Source organism: Mesoplodon bidens (assembly GCF_964165515.1).
Source record: "Mesoplodon bidens genome assembly, chromosome: 20".
Taxonomy (NCBI): Eukaryota; Metazoa; Chordata; class Mammalia; order Artiodactyla; family Ziphiidae; genus Mesoplodon; species Mesoplodon bidens.
Window position 1 is genome coordinate 4,073,579 of NC_138181.1, and position 22,154 is coordinate 4,095,732.

Below are 22,154 nucleotides of genomic sequence, written 5' to 3' on the forward strand. Positions count from 1 at the left end.
CTCTGGCCGGTTTCCCAAGACCACCCCAACAGCTGCCCTAGCCTGCACGGATGCCAGCTCCAGCCCCTCCTGCTCTGGAGCAGCTCCCCATTAGGTAAATGCTGCCACTGTCAAGGAGGATAAGCACTTGGGGAAGATGGAGCAGTTCAGACTGGGCCCTGCATCTGAATAGGGTGAGGGCAATCATTACCAGTGTGTGTAGAAGTGGTGGGGCAGGAGCTACCTGGAACTCCTACTGATGTGCTGGAACCATCCCAGTGCATACCCCAGCCCATGCCAGGCACCTACTCTGGACCCTTTTGCTCGGATACAGCTGCCCACTAGGGCGAAGGCTGCCATTGCTGGAGGGGAGAAGGAGTGCACACTTAAGAGGGAACAAAACCAGCCTGGACCTGACCCTTAGGGCTTCTGCTCCAGCACCTTGATACCTGGCCCTACACCTGATAGGGTGGCTATAGCCATTGAGCAGAGGAGAAATGCCAGCTCACACCTGGCTCTGGCTCTAGCCTCTCTGTCTCTGGCCCTACCTCCCACCAAGGTGGTAACTGCCAGCACACCCTGGGGAAAGATGTAACCTGTGCTCACTTCAGATTCAGTTCTCCCAACAAAGCCACTGGACATGAGCAGACTGCACAGGGACACTCCCACACAAGGACACCCCTTTAAGTTTGGGATAAGTAACTTTTACCTAGAGATACAGAAAGTAAAACAAAATGAGAAGATAAAAGAATTTATTTCAAACAAAAGAACAAAAAACACCCCTGAAAAAACAACTAATGAAATAGAGATAAATAATTTACCAGATATAGAGGTCAAAGCATTAGTAATAAGAATGCTAATTGAACTTGGGAAAACAATAGATGAACAGAGTAAGAATTTTAACAAGGGACTAGAAAATATAAAAAAGAACCAGTTGGAGCTGAAGATCATAATAACTGAAATGAAAAGTACACTAAAAGGAATTAATAACAGACTAGGAGATACAGAACAATGCATAAGTAATCAGGAAGATACAATATTGGAAATCACCAATTCAGAAGAGCAAAAAGGAAAACAAATTAAAAAAATGAGGATAGTTGAAGGAACCTCTGGGACAACATTCCCATTTTAGGGGTCCTAGAAGGAGAAGAGCAAGAGAAGAAGGTTAAAATGTATTTGATGAAATTATGGCTGAAAAAAATTATTCCTGAGGATGAAGAAAGAAACAGATTTCTAGGTATAGGAAGTACAAAGAGTTCCAAATAAGATGAACCTAAAAAGACCCACACCAAGATATATAATTAAAATGGCAAAAGTTAACGAGAGAATTTTAAAGGCAGCAAGAAAAAAAAGTAAAGAGTAACATACAAAGGAACCTCCGTAAGGCTATCAGCTGATTTTTCCATAGAAACTTGGCAGGTCAGAAGGGAGTGGCATGATATATTTAAAGTATTGAAAGGGAAAAACCTACAAGCCAGAATACTCTACCCAGCAAAATTATTATTCAGAATTGAAAGAGAGATGAACAACTTCTCAGAGAAGCAAAAACTAAGAGAGCTCATCTAACTGATGTTACAAGTGTTAAAGGGTCTTATCTAAGTGGAAAAGGCTACAAGAAGAATTTATAGGAAAGGAAAATCCCACTAGTAAAGGCAAATATAAGATAAAGGTTGTGGATCAACTACTTAAATAAGCTAGTACAAGATTAAGAGACAAAAATTATAAAATCAGCCATAACTACAATAAATAGTTAAGGGATAGACATGAATATGTAAAATATGACATTGAAAACACAATGTGGGGGGAGGGAATAAAAAATGTAGCTTTTTAAAAGTGTATAAATGTATCTGAACTTAAATGACTATCGGTTTAAAATAAGCACATAAATTTCTAGGTCAACATATATGAACTCCACAGTAACCACAAATAAAAAACCTACAATAGATACCCAGAAACTAGAGAAAAGAAAACAAGCACACCACTAAAGAAAATCATCAAACCACAAGGGAAGGAAGTAAAAGAAGAAGATAACAGAGAAGAACTATAAAAACAACCAGAAAACTAGTGACAAAATGGCAATAAGTACACACTTATCAATAATCACTTTAAATATCAATGGGCTAAATGCTCCAGTCAAAAGACATAGGGTGGCGGACTGGATAAAAATGAAGACCCATCTACATGCTGCCTGCAAGAGACTCATCTCAGAGACACACACACAGCCTGAAAGTGAGGGGGTGGAAAAAGACAGTGCATGTAAATGGAAGAGGAAAAAAATGCTGAGGTAGCAATACTCATATCAGACAAAGTAGACTTTAAAATAAAGTCTATAACAAAAGACAACAAACAGCATTATATAATAATAAAGGGATCTGTACAAGAATAGGATTAACTTTCATTAACATATATGTACATAAAACAGGTGAACCTAATCAGGAGCATCTAAACATATAGAGCAAATACTAACAGACATAAAGGGAGAAAATGACAACAATACAATAATAGTACGGGACTTTAACACTCCACTTGTATCAATGGACAGAAAATCAATAAGGAAACAGTGGTCTTAAGTGGCACATTAGACCAGTTGGACTTAATAGATATCTACTGGACTTTCGTCCAAAAACTGAAGAATACACATTCTTTTTAAATGCATATGGGGGTTTCCCTGTTGGCACAGTGGTTGGGAGTCCACCTGCCAATGCAGGTGACACAGGTTCGAGCCCTGGCCTGGGAAGATCCCACATGCCACGGAGCAACTAAGCCCATGTGCCACAACTGCTGAGCCTGCACTCTGGAGCTCGCGTGCCACAACTACTGAAGGCCGTGCACCTAGAGCCCATGTTCCACAACAAGAGAAGCCACTGCAATGAGAAGCCTGTGCACCGCAATGAAGAACAGCCCCTGCGTGCCACAACCAGAGAAAGCCTGCACACAGCAATGAAGACCCAATGCAGCCAAAATTTTTAAAAAAAATAAAAAATAAATAAAGTTTAAATGCATATGGAATGTTTTCCAGGATAGATCACATGCTAGGCCATAAAACAAGTCTCAACAAATTTAAGAGAACAGAAATTATATCAAGCATTTTTTTTATGAACACAATGGTATGTAACTAGAAATCAACTACAGGAAGAAAAATGGGAAAACCACAAACATGTGGAGCCTACACAACATGCTATTAAAACCTATGGGTAGGTAAAGAAATCAAAGAGGAAATCAGAAAATACCTTGAAACAAATGAAAATAAAAACACAACTTTCCAAAATCTACGAGATGCAGCAAAATCAGTCCTAAGAGGGAAGTTTATGGCGACACAGGACTACCTCAAGAAAAAAGAAAAATTTCAAATGAACAACCTAACATACCATCTAAAGGAATTAGAAAAAGAACAAAGCTCAAAGTCAGCAAAAGGAAGGAAATAATAAAGATCAGAGAGGAAATAAATGAAAAGGAGACTAAAAAAACACCAATAGAAAGGATCAATGAAACTAAGAGCTGGTTTTTTGAAAAGATAAATAAAATCAATAAGCCTTCAGCCAGGCACTTTAAGAAAAAAAGACAGAGGACACAAATGAACAAAATAATAACTGAAAGAGGAGAAATTACAACTGATATCACAGAGGTACAAAAAAACATCAGAAGAGAATACTATGAACAGCTATATGCCAACAAATTGGACAACCTAGAAGAAATGGATAAATTTCTAGAAACATACAATCTTCCAAGACTGAATGAGGAAGAAAGAGATAATCTGAACAGACTGATCACTAGTAGTGGAATTGAATTAGTAATCAAAAAACTCCCAGCAAACAAAAGTCCAGGACCTGACAGCTTCACAGGGAAATTCTATCAATAACAAACATATAAAGAAGAGCTGATACCTATCCTTCTCAAACTACTCCAAAAAACTGAAGAGGAGGGAACACTCCCAAATTCATTCTATGAGCCTACGATTATCCTGATACCAAAATCAGACAAAGACACCACAAAAAAAGAGAAAATTACAGGCCAACATCTCTGATTAATATAGTTGCAAAAATCCTCAACAAAATATTAGAAAACTGAATTCAACAATTATAAAAAGGATTATATACCGTGATCAAGCGGGATTTATTCCAGGGATGCAAGGATGGTTTAATACCTACAAATTAATCAATGTGATACACCACATTAACAAAAGAAAGGATAAAAATCACATGATCATCTCAACAGATGTAGAAAAAGCATTTGACAAACTTCAACAAACATTCATGATACAAACTTTCATCAAAGTTGGTATAGATGAAACATATCTCAACATAAATAAAGGCCATTTATGACAAACCGACAGCTAACATCATACACAGCGTTGGAAAGCTGAAAGTTTTTCCTCTAAAATCAGAAACAAGACAAGGATGCTTACTCTTCCCATTTATATTTTACACAGTATTGGAAATCCTAGACACAGGAATCAGACAAGAAAAAGAAATAAAAGGCATCAAACTGGAAGGGAAAAGGTAAATCTGTCACTATTTGCAGATGACATTATACTTATATATAAAACCCTAAGTCTCCACCAAAAAACTATTAGAATAAATTAATTCAGTAAAGTTGCAGGATACAAGATTAATATACAGAAATCTGTTGCTTTTCTATACTCTTACAATGAACAATCACAAAGAGAAAGCAAAACAATCCTGTTTAAAATCACACCAAAAGAATAAAATACCTAGGAATGACCTTAACCAAGAAGGTGAAAGACCTATACTCTCCAAAACTATAAAACACTGGTGAAGGAAATTAAAGATGATATAAGGAAATGGAAAGATATCCCATGTTCACAGAAATTTTGGTAAAATGTCCATACTACACAAAGCAATCTACAGATTTAATGCAATCCCTATCAAAAACCCATGGCATTTTCCACAGAACTAGAATAATCATAAAATTTATATTGAACCACAAAAGATCCTGAATAGTCAAAGCAATCTTGAGTAAAATGAACAAAGTTGGAGTTAACATATGCTCCCTGACTTCAGACTATACTACAAAGCTACAGTAATCAAAATAGTATGGTACTGGAATAAAAAGAGACATATAGATCAATGGATCAAAACAGGGAGTCCAGAAAGAAACCCACACATATATGGTCAATTATTTTACAACAAAGGAACCAAGAATATACAATGGGAAAAAGGTAGTCTCTTCAATAAACTGTGTTGGGGAAATTGGACAGGCACTTGACAAAGAAAGAAAATGGACTAACTTATACCATTTACAAAAATTAACTTGAAATGGATTAAAGACTTGAATGTAAGACCTGAAACCACAAAACTCCTAGAAGAAAACACAGAACACTCTTTGACATACACTGTAGCAATCTTTCTTTGGTTCTTTCTCCTAAGGCAAAGGAAACAAAAGCAAAAATAAAACAAATGGGACCTAATTAAGCTTAAAACCTTTTGCACAGCAAAGAAAACCATTGACAAAATGAAAAGACAACCTACTGAGTGGGAGAAAATGTTTGCAAATGGAATGACTGATTAGGGGTTAATATCCAAACTACATGAACAGCTAATACAACTCAATATCAAAAAACCCAAATGCCCCAATTAAAACAATGGTCAGAAAACCTGAATAGACATTTCTTCAAAGAAGATGTACAGAGGGCCAACATGCACATGAAAAGATGCTCAACACTGCTTATCATCAGGGAAATGCAAATCAAAACCACAATGAGCTATCACCTCACACCTGTCAGAATGGCTATCATCAAAAAGACCACAAATAACAAACATTGGCAAGGATGTGGAGAAAAGGGAACCCTAGTGCAATGTTGGTGGGAATGTAAATTGTTGCAGCCATATGAAAAACAGTATGGAGGTTCCTCAAAAAACTAAAAATAGAACTACCATATGATCCAGCAATTTCTCCCAAATATATATCTGAAGAAAATGAAAATACTAATTCAAAAACCCCAATGTTCAATAACAGTGGGGGACTTTAACACCTCACTTACACCAATGGACAGATCATCCAAACAGAAAATTAATAAGGAAACACAAGCGTTAAATGACACAATAGACCAGATAGATTTAATTGATATTTATAGGACACTCGATCCAAAAACAGCAGATTACACTTTCTTCTCAAGTGCGCATGGAACATTCTTCAGGATAGATCACATCTTGGTTCACAAATCAAGCCTCAGTAAATTGAAGAAAATTGAAATCATATCAAACATCTTTTCTGAGCGAAACGCTATCAGATTAGACATCAATTACAGGGAAAATTACATAAAAAAACAGAAACACATGAAGGCTAAACAATACGTTACTAAATAACCAAGAGATTACTGAAGAAATCAAAGAGGAAATCAAAAATACTTAGAGAAAATAACAATGAAAACATGACGATCCAAAACCTATGGGATGCAGCAAAAGCAGTTCTAAGAGGGAAGTTTATAGCTATACAAGCCTACCTCAAGAAACAGGAAAAATCTCAAATAAACAATCTAACCTTATACCTAAAGGAACTAGAGAAAGGAGAACAAACAAAACCCAAAGTTAGCAGAAGGAAAGAATTCATGAAGCTCAGAGCAGAAATAAACGAAATAAAAACAAAGAACACAATAGCAAAGATCAATAAAACTAAAAGCTAGTTCTTTGAAAAGATAAACAAAATTGATAAACCATTAGCCAGACTCATCAAGAAAAGGAGGGAGAGAACTCAAATCAATAAGATTAGAAATGAAAAAGAAGTTAGTTACAACAGACACCACAGAAATACAAAGTATCCTAAGAGACTACTACAAGCAACTCTACGCCAATAAAATGGACAACCTGGAAGAAATGGACAAATTTTTAGAAAGGTATAACCTTCCAAGTCTGAACCAGGAAGAAATAGAAAATATGAACAGACCAATCACAAGTAATGAAATTGAAACTGTGATTAAAAATCTTCCAACAAACAAAAGTCCAGGACCAGATGGCTTCACAGGTGAATTCTATCAAACATGTAGAGAAGAGCTAACACACATCCTTCTCAAATTCTTCCAAAAATTGCAGAGGAAGGAACACTCCCAAACTCATTCTATGAGGCCACCATCACCCCGATAACAAAACCAGACAAAGATACTACAAAAAAGAGAAAATTTCAGACCAATATCACTGATGAATATAGATGCAAAAATCCTCAACAAAATACTAGCAAACAGAATCCAACAACACATTAAAAGAATCATACACCATGATCAAATGGGATTTATCCCAGGGATGAAAGGATTCTTCAATATATGCAAATCAATCAATGTGATACATGATAATAAAAATTTGAAGAATAAAAACCATATGATCATCTCAATAGATGCAGAAAAAGCTTCTGACAAAATTCAACACCCATTTATGATAAAAAGTCTCCAGAAAGTGGGCATAGAGGGAACTTTCCTCAACATAAAAAAAGCCATAAATGACAAACCCACAACAAACATCATTCTCAGTGGTGAAAAAGTGAAAGCATTTCCTCTAAGATCAGGAACAAGGATGTCCACTCTCACGACTATTATTCAACATTGTTTTGGAAGTCCTAGCCACAGCAATCAGAGAAGAAAAAGAAATAAAAGGAATACAAATTGGAAAAGAAGTAAAATTGTCACTGTCCTAGCCACAGCAATCAGAGAAGAAAAAGAAATAAAAGGAATACAAATTGGAAAAGAAGTAAAATTGTCACTGTTTGCAGATGACATGATACTATGTAGAGAGAATCCTAACGATGCCACCAGAAAACTACTACAGCTAATCAATGAATTTGGTAAAGTTGCAGGATACAAAATTAATGCACAGAAATCTCTTGCATTCCTATACACTAATGATGAAAAATCTGAAAGAGAAATTAAGGAAACACTCTCATTTACCACTGCAACAAAAAGAATAAAATACGTAGGAATACACCTACCTAAGGAGACAAGAGACCTGTATGCAGAAAACTATAAGACCCTGATCAAAGAAATTAAAGATGATACCAACAGATGGAGAGATACACCACGTTCTTGCATTGTAAGAATCAACATTGTGAAAATGACTATACTACCCAAAGCAATCTACAGATTCCGTGCAATCTCTGTCAAACTACCAATGGCATTTTTTACAGAACTAGAACAAAAAAACCTTAAAATTTGTATGGAGACACAAAAGACCCCGGATTGCCAAAGCAGTCTTGAGGGAAAAAAACGGAGCTGGAAGAATCAGACTCCCTGACTTCAGATTATACTACAAAGCCAGAGTAATCAAGACAGTATGGTACTGGCACATAAACAGAAATATAGATCAATGGAACAGGATAGAAAGCCCAGAGATAAATCCATCATCAGAAAATCTATGAACAACAAATGCTGGAGAGGGTGTGGAGAAAAGGGAACCCTCTTGCACTGTTGGTGGGAATGCAAATTGATACAGCCACTATGGAGAACAGTATGGAGGTTCCTTAAAAAACTAATAATAGAACTACCATATGACCCAGCAATCCCACTACTAGGCATATACCCTGAGAAAACCATAATTCAAAAAGAGACATGTACCAAAATGTTCATTGCAGCTCTATTCACAATAGCCCGGAGCTGGAAACAACCTAAGTGTCCATCATCGGATGAATGGATAAAGAAGATGTGGCACATATATACAATGGAATATTACTCAGCCATAAAAAGAAACGAAACTGAGCTATTTGTAATGAGGTGGATAGACCTAGAGTCTGTCATACAGAGTGAAGTAAGTCAGAAAGAGAAAGACAAATACCGTATGCTAACACATATATACGGAATTAAAAAAAATGTCATGAAGAACCTAGGGGTAAAACGGGAATAAAGACACAGACCTACTTGAGAATGGACTTGAGGATATGGGGAGGGGGAAGGGTAAGCTGTGACAAAGCAAAAGAGAGGCATGGACATATATACACTACCAAACGTAAGGTAGATAGATAGTGGGAAGCAGCCGCAGAGCACAGGGAGATCAGCTCGGTGCTTTGTGACTGCCTGGAGGGGTGGGATGGGGAGGGTGGGAGGGAGGGAGATGCATGAGGGAAGGGATGTGGGAACAGATGTATATGTATGACTGATTCACTTTGTTATAAAGCAGAAACTAATAAAAAAGTAAAAAATAAAGACAAATAAATAAATAAATAAATAAATAAATAAAATAAACAAGCTACAAGGACTGATTGTTCAGTACAGGGAATATAGCCAATATTTTATAATAACTTTAAATGGAATATGATCTATAAAATATTAAGTCACTCTGTTGTACACCTGAAACTAATGTAATATTGTAAATCACCTATACTTCGATAAAGAAAGAGAGAACATAGGCTTTCTACATTGGCAGCAAATGACCATGCATAAAATAATTATAATAAAGTTTTATACTGTCATAGAATGAGCCTTGGCTTCACAATTTTAGGTTTCTGTATTATATTATAGGTGTGTAAATAGAAGTCACCTGGATTTGAATGAGGGACCAAACTTAGGGAGGCTTAAAAACTTGTCCAAAGTTATAGAATTAGTAAATGACAGAGTTAAGTCCTCTCAAAATCCAGCAAAATTTAGCTTGACAACTGGCATTAAAAAATTAGAAAATAAAAATCAAAAAACGAAATCTCATACCTGTAGTCTTCCCCTTTCATAGGCCAGTTTATTTTTACCCTCAGTAATTTTTCCCAAGACATTTTCCACCTGCTGTTGGGCAAGCTGATAAAGCAAACACAGGTATCAGTACCTCTAGGCATAGAATGAATAATCATTTTCTTTCTTAAACAAGTATTTATACCCTATTTGTAAAGTAATGAATCCAGGATTCATATTTATTTGCTACTGCTACCTCTTAGTCTGTCTTTAGACAGCTGATCATAGTGTAATATGAAACATGTAGAGAGACTGCTAATGAAAATATGAGTGCCTTAGGACTCACTGTTGTTCTTTGTTTCCTAATTCTGTTTTTGTTATGTCAAGTATTCCTTTGTAGTTGCAACCTAACCCAGATGTGGGGTGGTTTTATCAGTGGTTGCAGATATGCAGTTTGAGGATTATATGCAGTCGGCCCTCTGTATCCACAGGTTCCACATCCACTGGTTAAACCAACTGTGGATCAAAAATATTCAGGAAAAATTAATTTCCAGTAAGTTCCAAAAAGCAAAACTTGAATTTGCCACACACGGACAACTGACAACTATTTAAATAACATTACATTGTGTTAGGTATTATAAGTAATCCAGAGATGATTTAAAGTATATGGAAGGATGTGCATAGATTATATGCAAATATCACACCATTTTGTATAAGGGACTTGAGCATCCACAGATTTTGGTATCTGGGGGGTCCTGGAACCAATCCCCCACAGATACTGAGGGATGATTGTAGTTATTTAAGACAATGGGAGCTACAAATGATCACAACCATTTGGTCAATAGCAGACACCTCAGTTACCATAGTAAAAGGCAGTAAAAAAAGAAAAAAAACTGAAAAAAATAAACAAAAGAAATGTTTGTCAGAAACTCCAACATTGTTTGATCAAGTACTCAACATAATGTTATCTAGGACAAACATTACTGAAGTCTCTATATTTCATGAAATTACATATTTAATCATTTAAACAGCCTTTAATAATGAGGGTTTTTTGTTTGTTTTTTTTTGCGGTACGCAGGCCTCTCACTGTTGTGGCCTCTCCCGTTGTGGAGCACAGGCTCTGGATGCTCAGGCTCAGCAGCCATGGCTCACGGGCCCAGCCACTCCACAGCATGTGGGATCTTCCTGGACCGGGGCACGAACCCGTATGCCCTGCATTGGCAGGTGGACTCTCAAACACTGTGCCACCAGGGAAACCCTGGGATTAGGTTTTGATCAAGCCTTCAGCAGAAAATATATGACAAGGATGGCAAATAATGCTACAAAAACAAAGCTACACCATAACCATAAAAGCTGAATTATTTAAAACTTAAAATTCAGTTCCAAGTCCTATAAATCAAGGTGCCCAATGTGCTGCAAAATGTAGGTATAGCTTATAAAAAGTCAAGAGCCAGATTTAACCAAAAATATGCTAGCTATTACAAATAAAAACACTCAAAAATAACTTTGCTTGCCTTCTTGGAATGTGGAAGGCTTTTTATTTTTTAAAATAACTTGGATAGTCTGGGTCTCTTATAAAATGTGTCCAAGAATTTTAAAATAATGGCACTTTTTTCTTCAATAAAATTCCCTCTTTTAGGCAAAGACATAAAGAATTCTATTACTCTTTCAAATACACTTTTAAAATAATTTCCCCTTTTTGCTACCCAAGAGAACACTAATGCACTGATAAGTGAAAACTAAGAAAAATCAAAATGTGATACTGTTTGACACAAAGTCACTTATTTAAATTTATGACAAACAAAAAAAAATTGTTCCAGTTGCTAAAGGAAAGTAGATGTTAAGGCAGTCACTTAAATTACTGTTTTCAGATTATTTAAATAGGCTCTGTACTTAAGAAAATTGGTGGAACACCAAAAATTAGAGAGAGACCACTTAAATGAGTGAATATCTCAGATTCTGAGTTGTGGAATGCAGAACTCAATGTACCTTTGCTTAAATAATCTTGGCAATATACTATAAAATTATTAATATACAGAGCAAAACAGAAACTGGAGAATCACCTGAGAAACAGCATACAAAGAAAAAATGCGAATGGTTAGAATATACATTTTAACTCAAGCACAAAAACATCACTCCTTGGAAAAGCAGGAAGCTAACACAGAAAGAATTATCTTAAGATATGAAAGGTAGGTTGACAAGGATCAACAGTAAGCCACAAAGTGATTTCTAAAATAATTTTTAAAATCTGGGTAAGCTCTAAAAGTTAGCAGAAGCTGTTAAAAGGATACATAAAACCAAGAGATAGTAGCATCTTGGTAAAGCTGTTTTATAAGTAGATTGTTAAGTACGAATTTTATTCAAAATGTTTAACAACCAGTATGACATAGGCCCCCGCAAATGGAACCAACTCTGTCACCCTCACAAGTATACACTGACCGAATGTCACCCTAGTTTTAAGAAATACTACATTTAATACATTGTTTAATTCCAAGTCATTATAATCCTAGATGTGTGTATAACTAATTCTACTTCTGTCTGGTGCTACCATTTGAAAACGTATGTTTAAAATACAAATGAGAAGTGGGGCAAATAGTCATTTAACTTGAATCCAGGAATAGTAACCTTCTCACATTTGGATTTTTTCTCATTGTGTTGCCCTGCATGACTGCCTGTGGTAACGGACTTAAATTACACCATTATTCATAGCAAACAGACTTGGGGTTGCCAAGGGGGAGTGGAGAATGGGGGAGGGAGGGAGTGGGAGTTTGGGGTTAGCAGATGCAAACTATTATATATAGAATATATAAACAACAAGGTCCTACTGTATAGCACAGGGAACTATATTCAGTATCCTGTGATAAACCACATGGAATAGAATACTTAAAAATATAGAAGTATAATCGAGTCACTTTGCTGTACAGCAGAAATTAACACAACGTTGTAAATCAACTATATTTCAATAAAAAAAATTAAAAATTACACAGTCATTAAAGGCTGAAATGGCAAACATAAACCTAAAATTAGGAAGTGTGAGAAAAAGAAGAAATTATATTTGTACAAGTATACTGTATATGTTGGCCCTGTGAGGGGCACTTTACTCACAGTATGACATTTAATCCTCACAGCCTGGTAAGACGGACATGACCCTCTTTGTGCTCTACCCAATCAACATTTCTTAAACACCTATTATGTATTAGGCGTTACGGTAGTCAAGGGAGTATACAGATAAGTAACTACTCTTCTTGCATTAGAAGAGAGTGAAGGCAGATGCATAAGCAGGTCAATTTCTAACTTAGCAGTTAGAAATGTAGTAACTACTTTGATATGGGTTTGCACAGTAGAACCCCACAGTTAGGGCAGATCCCCTTGGTGCTGAAGGCCATAGAGTTTAAGAACTTGCTCAGGTCACACAGTAAATGGGGCCGAGTATTGTAACCAGGTCTGAATTTAAATCTGTGGTGTGGCATACACAACACACATTCATATGTATATCTCTAAAAATCAGTCAGAGGTTATACCAGAGGGTAGTTTTTATTGAGAATTTCAAGTGTTAATTCTCAAAGAACAATAGGTTTAATGACATTGCTCGGATTGAAAAAAAAAAAAGTTCTTAACCTCTTTCCTCAAGACTCATACAGCCAAGTGAAGCACTTCCAGGCAGGTTTGGTCAGAGAAGATTCTATGCATAGACATATACGCTGGAATTGAGGTATGGGATATCACTGGGAGACCTTAATCAAGAAATGCTGTGGACAGGCAAGAATCAACATTGAGCAAATCACTTGCAAGACCCATCAAAGTCACTAATAGGATAAGGCCACAGGCCTTCTCACTGGCAGTACAGACATGAAAGAATCATGCAGACTGAGATATGGTCTTCCAGAGAGACCCAAACCAGGTGGGTGGATAAGCCCAGCTGAGGCCTGGCCAACAGGAAAGGACATGGATGAATCTTTAATCTTGGGGGAGGGAGGCGTGGTTTGAGACAGTACCAGGAATTAGAGCTAATGCACCTTGTTGCTCTGAAAAGAACTTACAGGCTTTCTTCTGAGACAGTTGAGATACTAAGAATTCAATAAATGTCAGAATGCTCTACATGCGTTACATGTATTAACTTACTTAACCTCAACAACCTCCTAATAATAGTATGATTATCCCCATTTTGAGAGATTAAGAAACTCAGGCTCCGAGAGGTTAAGGATCACACCCAAGGTCACAGCCAAAATTGAAACATAGATAGTCTGGCTCTAAAGCCATGAAAATATAAGAGTATTTATACATATATTTTTAATTTTTATTTATTTATTTATTTTTGGCTGTATGGGGTCTTCATTGCTGTGCACGGGCTTTCTCTAGTTGCAGTGAGTGGGGGCTACTCTTCATTGGGATGTATGAGCTTCTCATTGTGGTGGCTTCTCTTTGTTGCAGAGCACAGGCTCTAGGCATATAGGCTTCAGTAGTTGTGGCACGAGGGCTCAGCAGTTGTGGCTCGTGGGCCCTAAAGCGCAGGCTCAGTAGTTGTGGCACACGGGCTTAGTTGCTCCATGGCATGTGGGATCTTACTGGACCAGGGCTTGAACCCATGTCTCCTGCATTGGCAGGCGGATTCTTAACCACTGCACCACCAGGGAATTCCCAGGATTTAGTCTCTGTAATTTTTTATAGTTGAAGTAATGAGCAGCTTATGACAGAGTTTGAAAGAATTTAGTTCAGATTAAGGCAGACTTCACAACAGGGCCTTCTTTGGAATTTTGAAAGTTGATTTGCATGTTATAGAAGCAATGGTTAATTCTTTCTCAAGTATTCAGAAGCACATGGAAAACTTATTAGCTGTTTAACATAATCATCTCTTTAAATCTCCTTCACTTGGAGATGTTTTAAGAATTCTACCATTTATTTGTAATGGATTGACCTTGTCAAGTAGCTTTTAGGAATCGAACTTACTATTGATTTCCTAATGGATGGAACTGTCAGAAAGAGAAAAAAAATACAACTTTGTTCCTCACAATTTATGGAAAAGAAAATATTTTAAAACGTTAGAAATATTGGTGCTTTTCAGCATTATAGATCATCTGTGTAGGCAGATATTTAAAGGCTGTCTTAAACTCTTGTTTTCCTAAATCCTGCATTGTCTGAATACTGTAGGGCTCTCTAACATACTTAGCCTGCATTATTCAGACTTGTGATAATTATCAAAAAAAATGAAGGAAACCCATCTCCTGATTTCTGATTGTTTTTAAAACTCATAGTCATTAATTGCTAATTTAGACTGGATTTTTATACCCCCAGTGGTAATCAGAAGTTGCTTGCTCAAGTTCTAGGGAAGCAATTTGATCTGCCAGTTGCTTATTCTTTTCTTCTAGAGTTTGCAGGTTGAGGGTTAATGCATTTATGCCTACCTTTAGAAGAAAAAAGAGAAAAGAATTCTATGCCAGATCCAAAAATATTATCTTGTTTTTTTTGTTGTTGTTTTTTTGTTTGTTTGTTTTTTTGCGGTACACAGATTTCTCACTGTTGTGGCCTCTCCCATTGTGGAGCACAGGCTCTGGACGTGCAGGCTCAGTGGCCATGGCTCACGGGCTGAGCCGCTCCACGGCATGTGGGATCTTCCCGGACTGGGGCATGAACCCGTGTCCCCTGCATCGGCAGGAGGACTCTCAACAACTGTGCCGCCAGAGAATCCCTTATCTTGTTTTTAAAATGACATTTTTAACTGTAAAATAAATGGTATCTTATGAATATGTTTCCCTGCTTTTTAGTTGTCTTTAGCAGGAGAGTTATTACAAATTGCATAATGTACATTTACTAGAAGTGAAAGTCCTTCTGGTACTTGGTACCTAGTTATATATTAACTCGAGCATATAAATATAGAGGCAAAAGTACTCCAAAAAATATGAGCAAAATGAATCCAGCAATATATAAAAGGATAACAAATCAGGACTAAGTGTAGTTTATTCCGGTAGTACAAGGCTTGTTCAACATTCAAAATTAATTACTATAATTCACCACATCAATAGACTATAGAAGAAAAACCATATGACCATCTCAATAGACACAGAAAAAGCATTTCACAAAATTCAAATTAATTTATGATAAAAACCCATTAACCTAGAAATAAAAGGGAACCATCTCTATGTGATCAATTATGTCTGTAAAAACCTACAACTAACATCAGTATTGGTGGAAGACTGAATGTTTTCCCCTAAGACTGGGAAAAAGGCAAGGATATCTGCTCTTGCCATTCCTATTCAGTATCATACGGGAGACCTTAGCTGGTGCAACACGGTAAGAAAAAGTAATAAAAAGCATAGAAATTGGGAAGGGAGAAATAAAACTGTCTCTACTTACAACAGACATGATAGTCTACATAGGAAATCCCAAAGAATCTACAAAAGAAATCCTAGAATAAGTGAGTTTAGTAAGGTTGAAAGATACAAGGTCAAATCAATTGTATTTCTATATATTAGTAACAAACAATTGGAAATTGATATTTCTTAAAAGTTCCATTTATAACAGCACCAAAATCCATGAAATTCTTAGGTACAAATCTAAGAAAAAATATGTCCAATATTTGACATGCTGAAAATTACAGTATGCTGACAAGACAAATCAAAAGCCTAAATAAAATGGAGAGACATACTGTGTCCCTGTATTAGGAAGATACAATATTGCTAAGATGTCAATTCTCTCTAATCCCAATTTAAATTGTGTGGGATAATTTACCAGTGTCCACCCTTTGGTGGGGTCTAGACTGTGAGGCTAGAAAAAAAATGCCCTGTACGAAATGCTAAAGGGAGCTCTTCAGGCTGAAATAAAAGGGGATTAGATAATAACTGGAATCCACATAAAGAAATAAAGGGTACCAGAAAATGTAGCAACATAGGTACATGTAGAAGACATATAAATATGTAGTTTTTGTTTGTAACTCAGTTATCTATAAATCAAAAATATATAGTAAAAGAAAGGTTAAGGGAATTAAAATAGTGCACCAGAAATATCTACTTAACACAAAGGAAGGTAATACTGGAGAAACAGAGGAACAAATATCACATAAAACATATAAAAAATAGTAAAGTGGCAGATGTAAATCCTACCTTATGGGTAATTATGTTAAATATTAATGGATTAAACACTCCAACTAAGAAGCAGAGACAGGCAGAATAATTGTTTTAAAAGACCCAACTGTATGCTGTTTATAAGAGACACACTTTAGATCCAAAGACACAAATGGGTTGAAAATAAAAGGATGGGAAAAGATATATGATGTAAACAGTAATCTGAAAAGAGCTGGAGTGGCTACACTAACATGAGACAAAGTAGATATTAAGACAAAAATCTGTGAGATAAAAAGGACATTATGGGGTTTCCCTGGTGGCGCAGTGGTTGAGAGTCTGCCTGCTGATGCAGGGGACATGGGTTCGTGCCCCGGTTCGGGAAGATCCCACATGCTGTGGAGCAGCTGGGCCCGTGAGCCATGGCCACTGACCCTGCGCATCCAGAGCCTGTGCTCCACAATGGCAGAGGCTACAACAGAGGGAGGCCCACGAACCAAAAAAAAAAAAAAAAGGACATTATATATTGAAAAAAGGATCAATCCATTAAGAAGATAACATTTATAAATGCATTTGCATCTAACAACACAACCCCAATGAAGCAAAAACAATACAGCAAAAACTGACAGAATTGAATGGAGAAATAACAATTCAACACTAACAGTTGAAGACTTCAATATCCCTCTTTCAATAATAGGTGGAACAGTTAGATGATCAATGAAGAAACAGCTGATGACTTGAACAACACTATAAAGCAACTGGACCTAACAGACATCTTTAGAACACTCCACCAAACAATAATAGAATACACATTTTTCTCAAGGGCACATGAAGCATGCTCTAGGATATACCACATGTTAAACCATAAAACAACTCTCAATAAATCTGAAAGGACTGAAATTATATAAAGTATGTTCTCCAACAAAAATGAAATAAAATTAAATGAATAAAAGAAGGCAATTTGGAAAATTCACATATATGGGGAAATCAACAACATATTTCTAAATAATCAATGGGTCAAAGAGGAAATTACAAAGGAAATTAAAGAATATTTTGAGATGAATGAAAATGAAAATATAACATGATAAAGAAAATGTATGGTATGCAGCTAAAGTGGTGCTTAGAGGGAAATATGTAGCTGTATAAACTTATATTTAAAAAAAGAGAAATATCTCATATCAGTAACATAAGCATCCATCTTAAGAACCTAGAAAATTAAACTCAAAGCAAGCAAAAGGAAGAAAATAATAAGGATTATAGCAGAAATAGAACAGAGGCTAGAAAAACAATAGAGAAAATCAGTAAAACCAGAAGTTGGTTCTTTGACAAGATCAACAAAATTGACAAACCACTGTGGTATTAATCAAGAAAAAAATATAAAGAATACACAAATTGCTAAAATTAGAAATGAAATAAGAGACATTGTATTGAACTCCCAGAAATTAAAAAGGGGTTACTATGAACAACTGTATGCCAATAAATTACATAACCTAGATGAAATGGACAAATTCCTAGAAAGACCCAAATGACTAAAACTCAAAAAAAGTAGAAATATGAATTGAACTATAATAAATAAAGAGACTGGATCAATAATAATAATAATTAAAAACAAAACACTCCCCACAAAGAAAAACCTAGAACCAGATGGCTTTACTGTTGAATTCTACAAAACACTGAAAGAATTAACACCAATCCCTCACAAAGTCTTCTCAAAATAGGAGAGGGAACACTATCAAATCATTTTAAGAGGCCAATATTATTGAATACCTTGATACCAAAACCAAAGATGGCACAAGAAAAAAAAACTATGGGATAACCCTTATTAATATAGATTTTTAAATCCTCAACAAAATAATAGCAAGTCAAATAAAACAACATATGAAAAGGATTATACACCATGATGAAGTGAAATTTATCACCCAAAGGAAAACTTGGTTCAACATTTGAAATCAATCAATGTAATACACCTTAGTAATAGAATAAAGGACAAAATCCACAAGATTATTCCAACAGATATAGAAAAAGCAACTGAACAAGTTCAACATATTTTCAAGATAAAAATTCCCAACAAACTAGGAATAGAAGGGAATTTCCTCATCCTGGTCATGGGCATTTAGGAAAAACACACAGCTAACATCATACTTAATGGTGCCAAACTGAAAGCTAACCCTCTAAACTCAGGAACAAAACAAGGATGTCTGCTCTCATCACTTCTATTCAACATCTCATGGCTGGAGGTTCTAGCCAAAGCAATTACACAGGAAAAAGAAACAAACAGTAACAAATTGGAAAGGAAAAAATAAAACTATCTCCACTTGCAGATGGCACAATCTTATATAGAGAAAATATATACTCTATTGTTAAGATCACCATACTCTCCAAATTGATCTACAGGATCATACAAACCATATCAAAATTCCAGCACCTCTTTTTTTGCAGAAATGGAAAATCTGATCCTGAAATTCATATAGACATGCAAGGATCCAGAATAGCCAGAACAATCTCAAAAAAAATAAAGTTGGAGGGCTCACACGTCTCAATTTTAAAACTTATAACAAAGCTACAGTAATCAAGACCATGTGGTACTGGCATACGTACAGTCATATATATCAATGCAATGGAATTGAGAGTCCAGAAATAAGCCCATGCATCTATGGTTAACTAGATTTTGACAAGGGAGCCAAGATCATTCAATAGAAAGAACAGTCTTCCAACAAATCGTCCTGGGATAACTGGATATCCACAGGCAAAATAATGAAGTTAAACCTCTACCTCATACCATATATAAAATTTAACACAAAATGGAACAAAGACCAAAATGTAATCTGTAAAACTATAAAATTTTTAGAATAAAAATGGGTGCAGGATGACAGTTGCAAGATGGGGGAGTAGAAGGACATGAGCTCACTCCTTCATACAAAAACACCAAAATCACAACTAACTGCTGAACAACCATAGAAAATAAAACACTAGAACCTACCTAAAGAGACACCCTACATTCAAAGACAAAGAGGAAGCCACAACGAGATGGTAGGAGGGGCACAACTGCAACAAAATCAAATCCCATACCCACTGGGTGGGCGACCCACAAACTAGAAAGTAATTATACCTGAAAAGGTCTCCCACAGGACTGAAAGTTCAGAGCCCCATGTCAGCCTTCCCAGGGTGGGGGCCTGCTAAGAGGAGGAAGAGCCCCCAGAGAATCTGGTTTTGAAGGCCAGTGGGGTTTGATCGCAGGAATTCCACAGGACTGGGGAAACAGAAACTCCACTCTTGGAGGGCACAGGCAAGGTCTCATGTGCACCAGGTCCCAGGGAAAAAAAGCAGTGACCTCATAAGAGACTGGGCCAGACCTACCTGCTAGTATTGGAGGGTCTCCTGGAGAGGCAGGGGAGGTGCTATGGCTTACTGCAGGTACAAAGACACTGGCAGCAGTAGTTGTGGGGAGTAATCATTAGCATGAGCACTCCTGGAGGCTGCCATTTCCTCCCAATGACCTAGCCCCACCCAACAGCCTGTAGGCTCCAGTGCTGGGACGCCTCAGGCCAAACAACCAACAGGGCGGGAATACAGTCATACCCATCAGCAGACAGGCTGCTTAAAGTCTTCCTGAGCATGGCCCTGCCCAGAGGGACAAGAACCAGCTCTACCCACCAGTGGCCAGGAACCAGGAAGCCTGCACAAGCCTCTTAGACAGCCTCATCCAACAGAGGGCAGACAGCAGAAGCAAGAAGAACTACAATCCTGCAGCTTGCGGAATGGAAACCGCAATCACAGAAAGTTAGACAAAATGAGACGGCAAAGGAATATGTCCCAGATGAAAGAAAAAGATAAAACACCAGAAGAACAACTAAGTGAAGTGGAGATAGGCCATCTACTGGAAAAAGAATTCAGAGTAATGATATTGAAGATGTTCCAAGATCTCAGGAAAAGAATGGAGGCACAGACTGAGAAGATACAATAAATGTTTAAAAAAGACATAGAGGAACTAAAGACCAAACAAACAGAGATGTACAATAAAATAACTGAAATGAAAAATACACTAGAAGGAATCAATAGCAGAATAACTGAGGCAGAAGAATGGATAAATGAGGTGGAAGACAGAATGGTGGAAATCACTGCTATGGAGCAGAATAAAGAAAAAAGAATGAAAAGAAATGAAGACAGTCTGAGAGACTTTGGGACAACATTAAATGCACCAACATTCACATTATAGGCCTCCCAGAAGAAGAATAGAGAGAGAAAGGACCTTTGAAAATATTTGAAGAGATAATAGCTGAAAACTTCCCTAACATGGAAAAGGAAACAGTAACCCAAGTCCAGGAAGCAGAGAGACTCCCAGGTAGGATGAACCCAAGGAGGAATATGCCAGGACACACAGTAATCAAACTGACAAAAATTAAAGAAAAAGAAAAGATATTAAAAGCAACAAGGGAAAAGCAACAAATAACATACAAAGGAATTCCCGTAAGGCTATCAAGTGATTTCTCAGCAGAAACACTGCAGGCCAGAAGGGAGTGGCAAGATATATTTAAAATGATTAAAGGCAAGAACCTAAAACCAGGAATACTCTACCCACCAAGGCTCTCTTTCAGATTTGAAGGAGAAATCAAAAGCTTTATAGACAAGCAAAAGCCAAGAGAATTCAGCACCACCAGACCAGCTTTGCAACAAACACTAAAGGAACTTCTCTAGGTGGAAAAGAAAAGGCCACAACTAGAAACAAGAAAATTATGAATGGAAAGCTCAGCAGTAAAGGTAAACATACAGTTAATGTAGGAAATCATCTGCACACAAATATGATATCAAAACCAGTAACTGTGAGAAGAGGAGAGCACAAAAGCAGGATATTGTAAATGCATTTGAAATTAAAAGACTAGCAACTTAAAGCAATCTTCTTTATATATAGACTGCTATATCAAAAGCTCATGGGAACCATAAACTGAAAATCTGCAATAGATACACACAAAAATGAAAAAGGAATTGAAACACAACATTAAACTTGGTCATCAAATCACAAGATAAGAGAACAAAAGAGGAAGGAAAGAAGAAAGACCTACAAAAACAAATCCAGGGAATGTCCCTGGTTGTCCCGTGGTTAGGACTTGGCACTTTCACTGCCATGTCCCAAAACAAGGGATGCAGCCAAAAAAACCCACAAAAAACCCAAATCCAAAACAATTACGAAAATGGCAAGAGGAACACACATATTGATAATTGCCTTAAATGTAAATGGATTAAATGCTCCAACCAAAAGACACAGACTGGCTGAATGGATACAAAAACAAGATCTGTATATATGTTGTCTATAAGACACCCACCTCAGATCTAGGGACACATACAGACTGAAATTGAGAGGATGGAAAAAGATATTCCATGCAAATAGAAATCAAAAGAAAGCTGAAGTAGCCATACTCATATCAGACAAAATAGACTTTAAAATAAAGACTGTTACAAGAGATAAAGAAGGCCACTACATAATGATCAAGAGATCGATCTAAGAAGAAGCTATAACAATCGAA

The 22,154-nt window shown here is 36.6% G+C and overlaps 1 pseudogene across 1 annotated transcript in view; it reads right to left on the reverse strand.

Annotated features, from left to right (window-relative positions):
- Positions 1-22,154, reverse strand: part of LOC308608046 (coiled-coil domain-containing protein 150-like) — a 102,999-nt pseudogene that overhangs the window by 39,478 nt on the left and 41,367 nt on the right. The window contains exons 14-15 of the transcript in view: positions 14,864-14,979; positions 9,620-9,703 (exon numbers count right to left, since the gene is read on the reverse strand). The product of the transcript in view is annotated as a coiled-coil domain-containing protein 150-like (transcript). The remainder of the gene's footprint in view (positions 1-9,619; positions 9,704-14,863; positions 14,980-22,154) is intronic.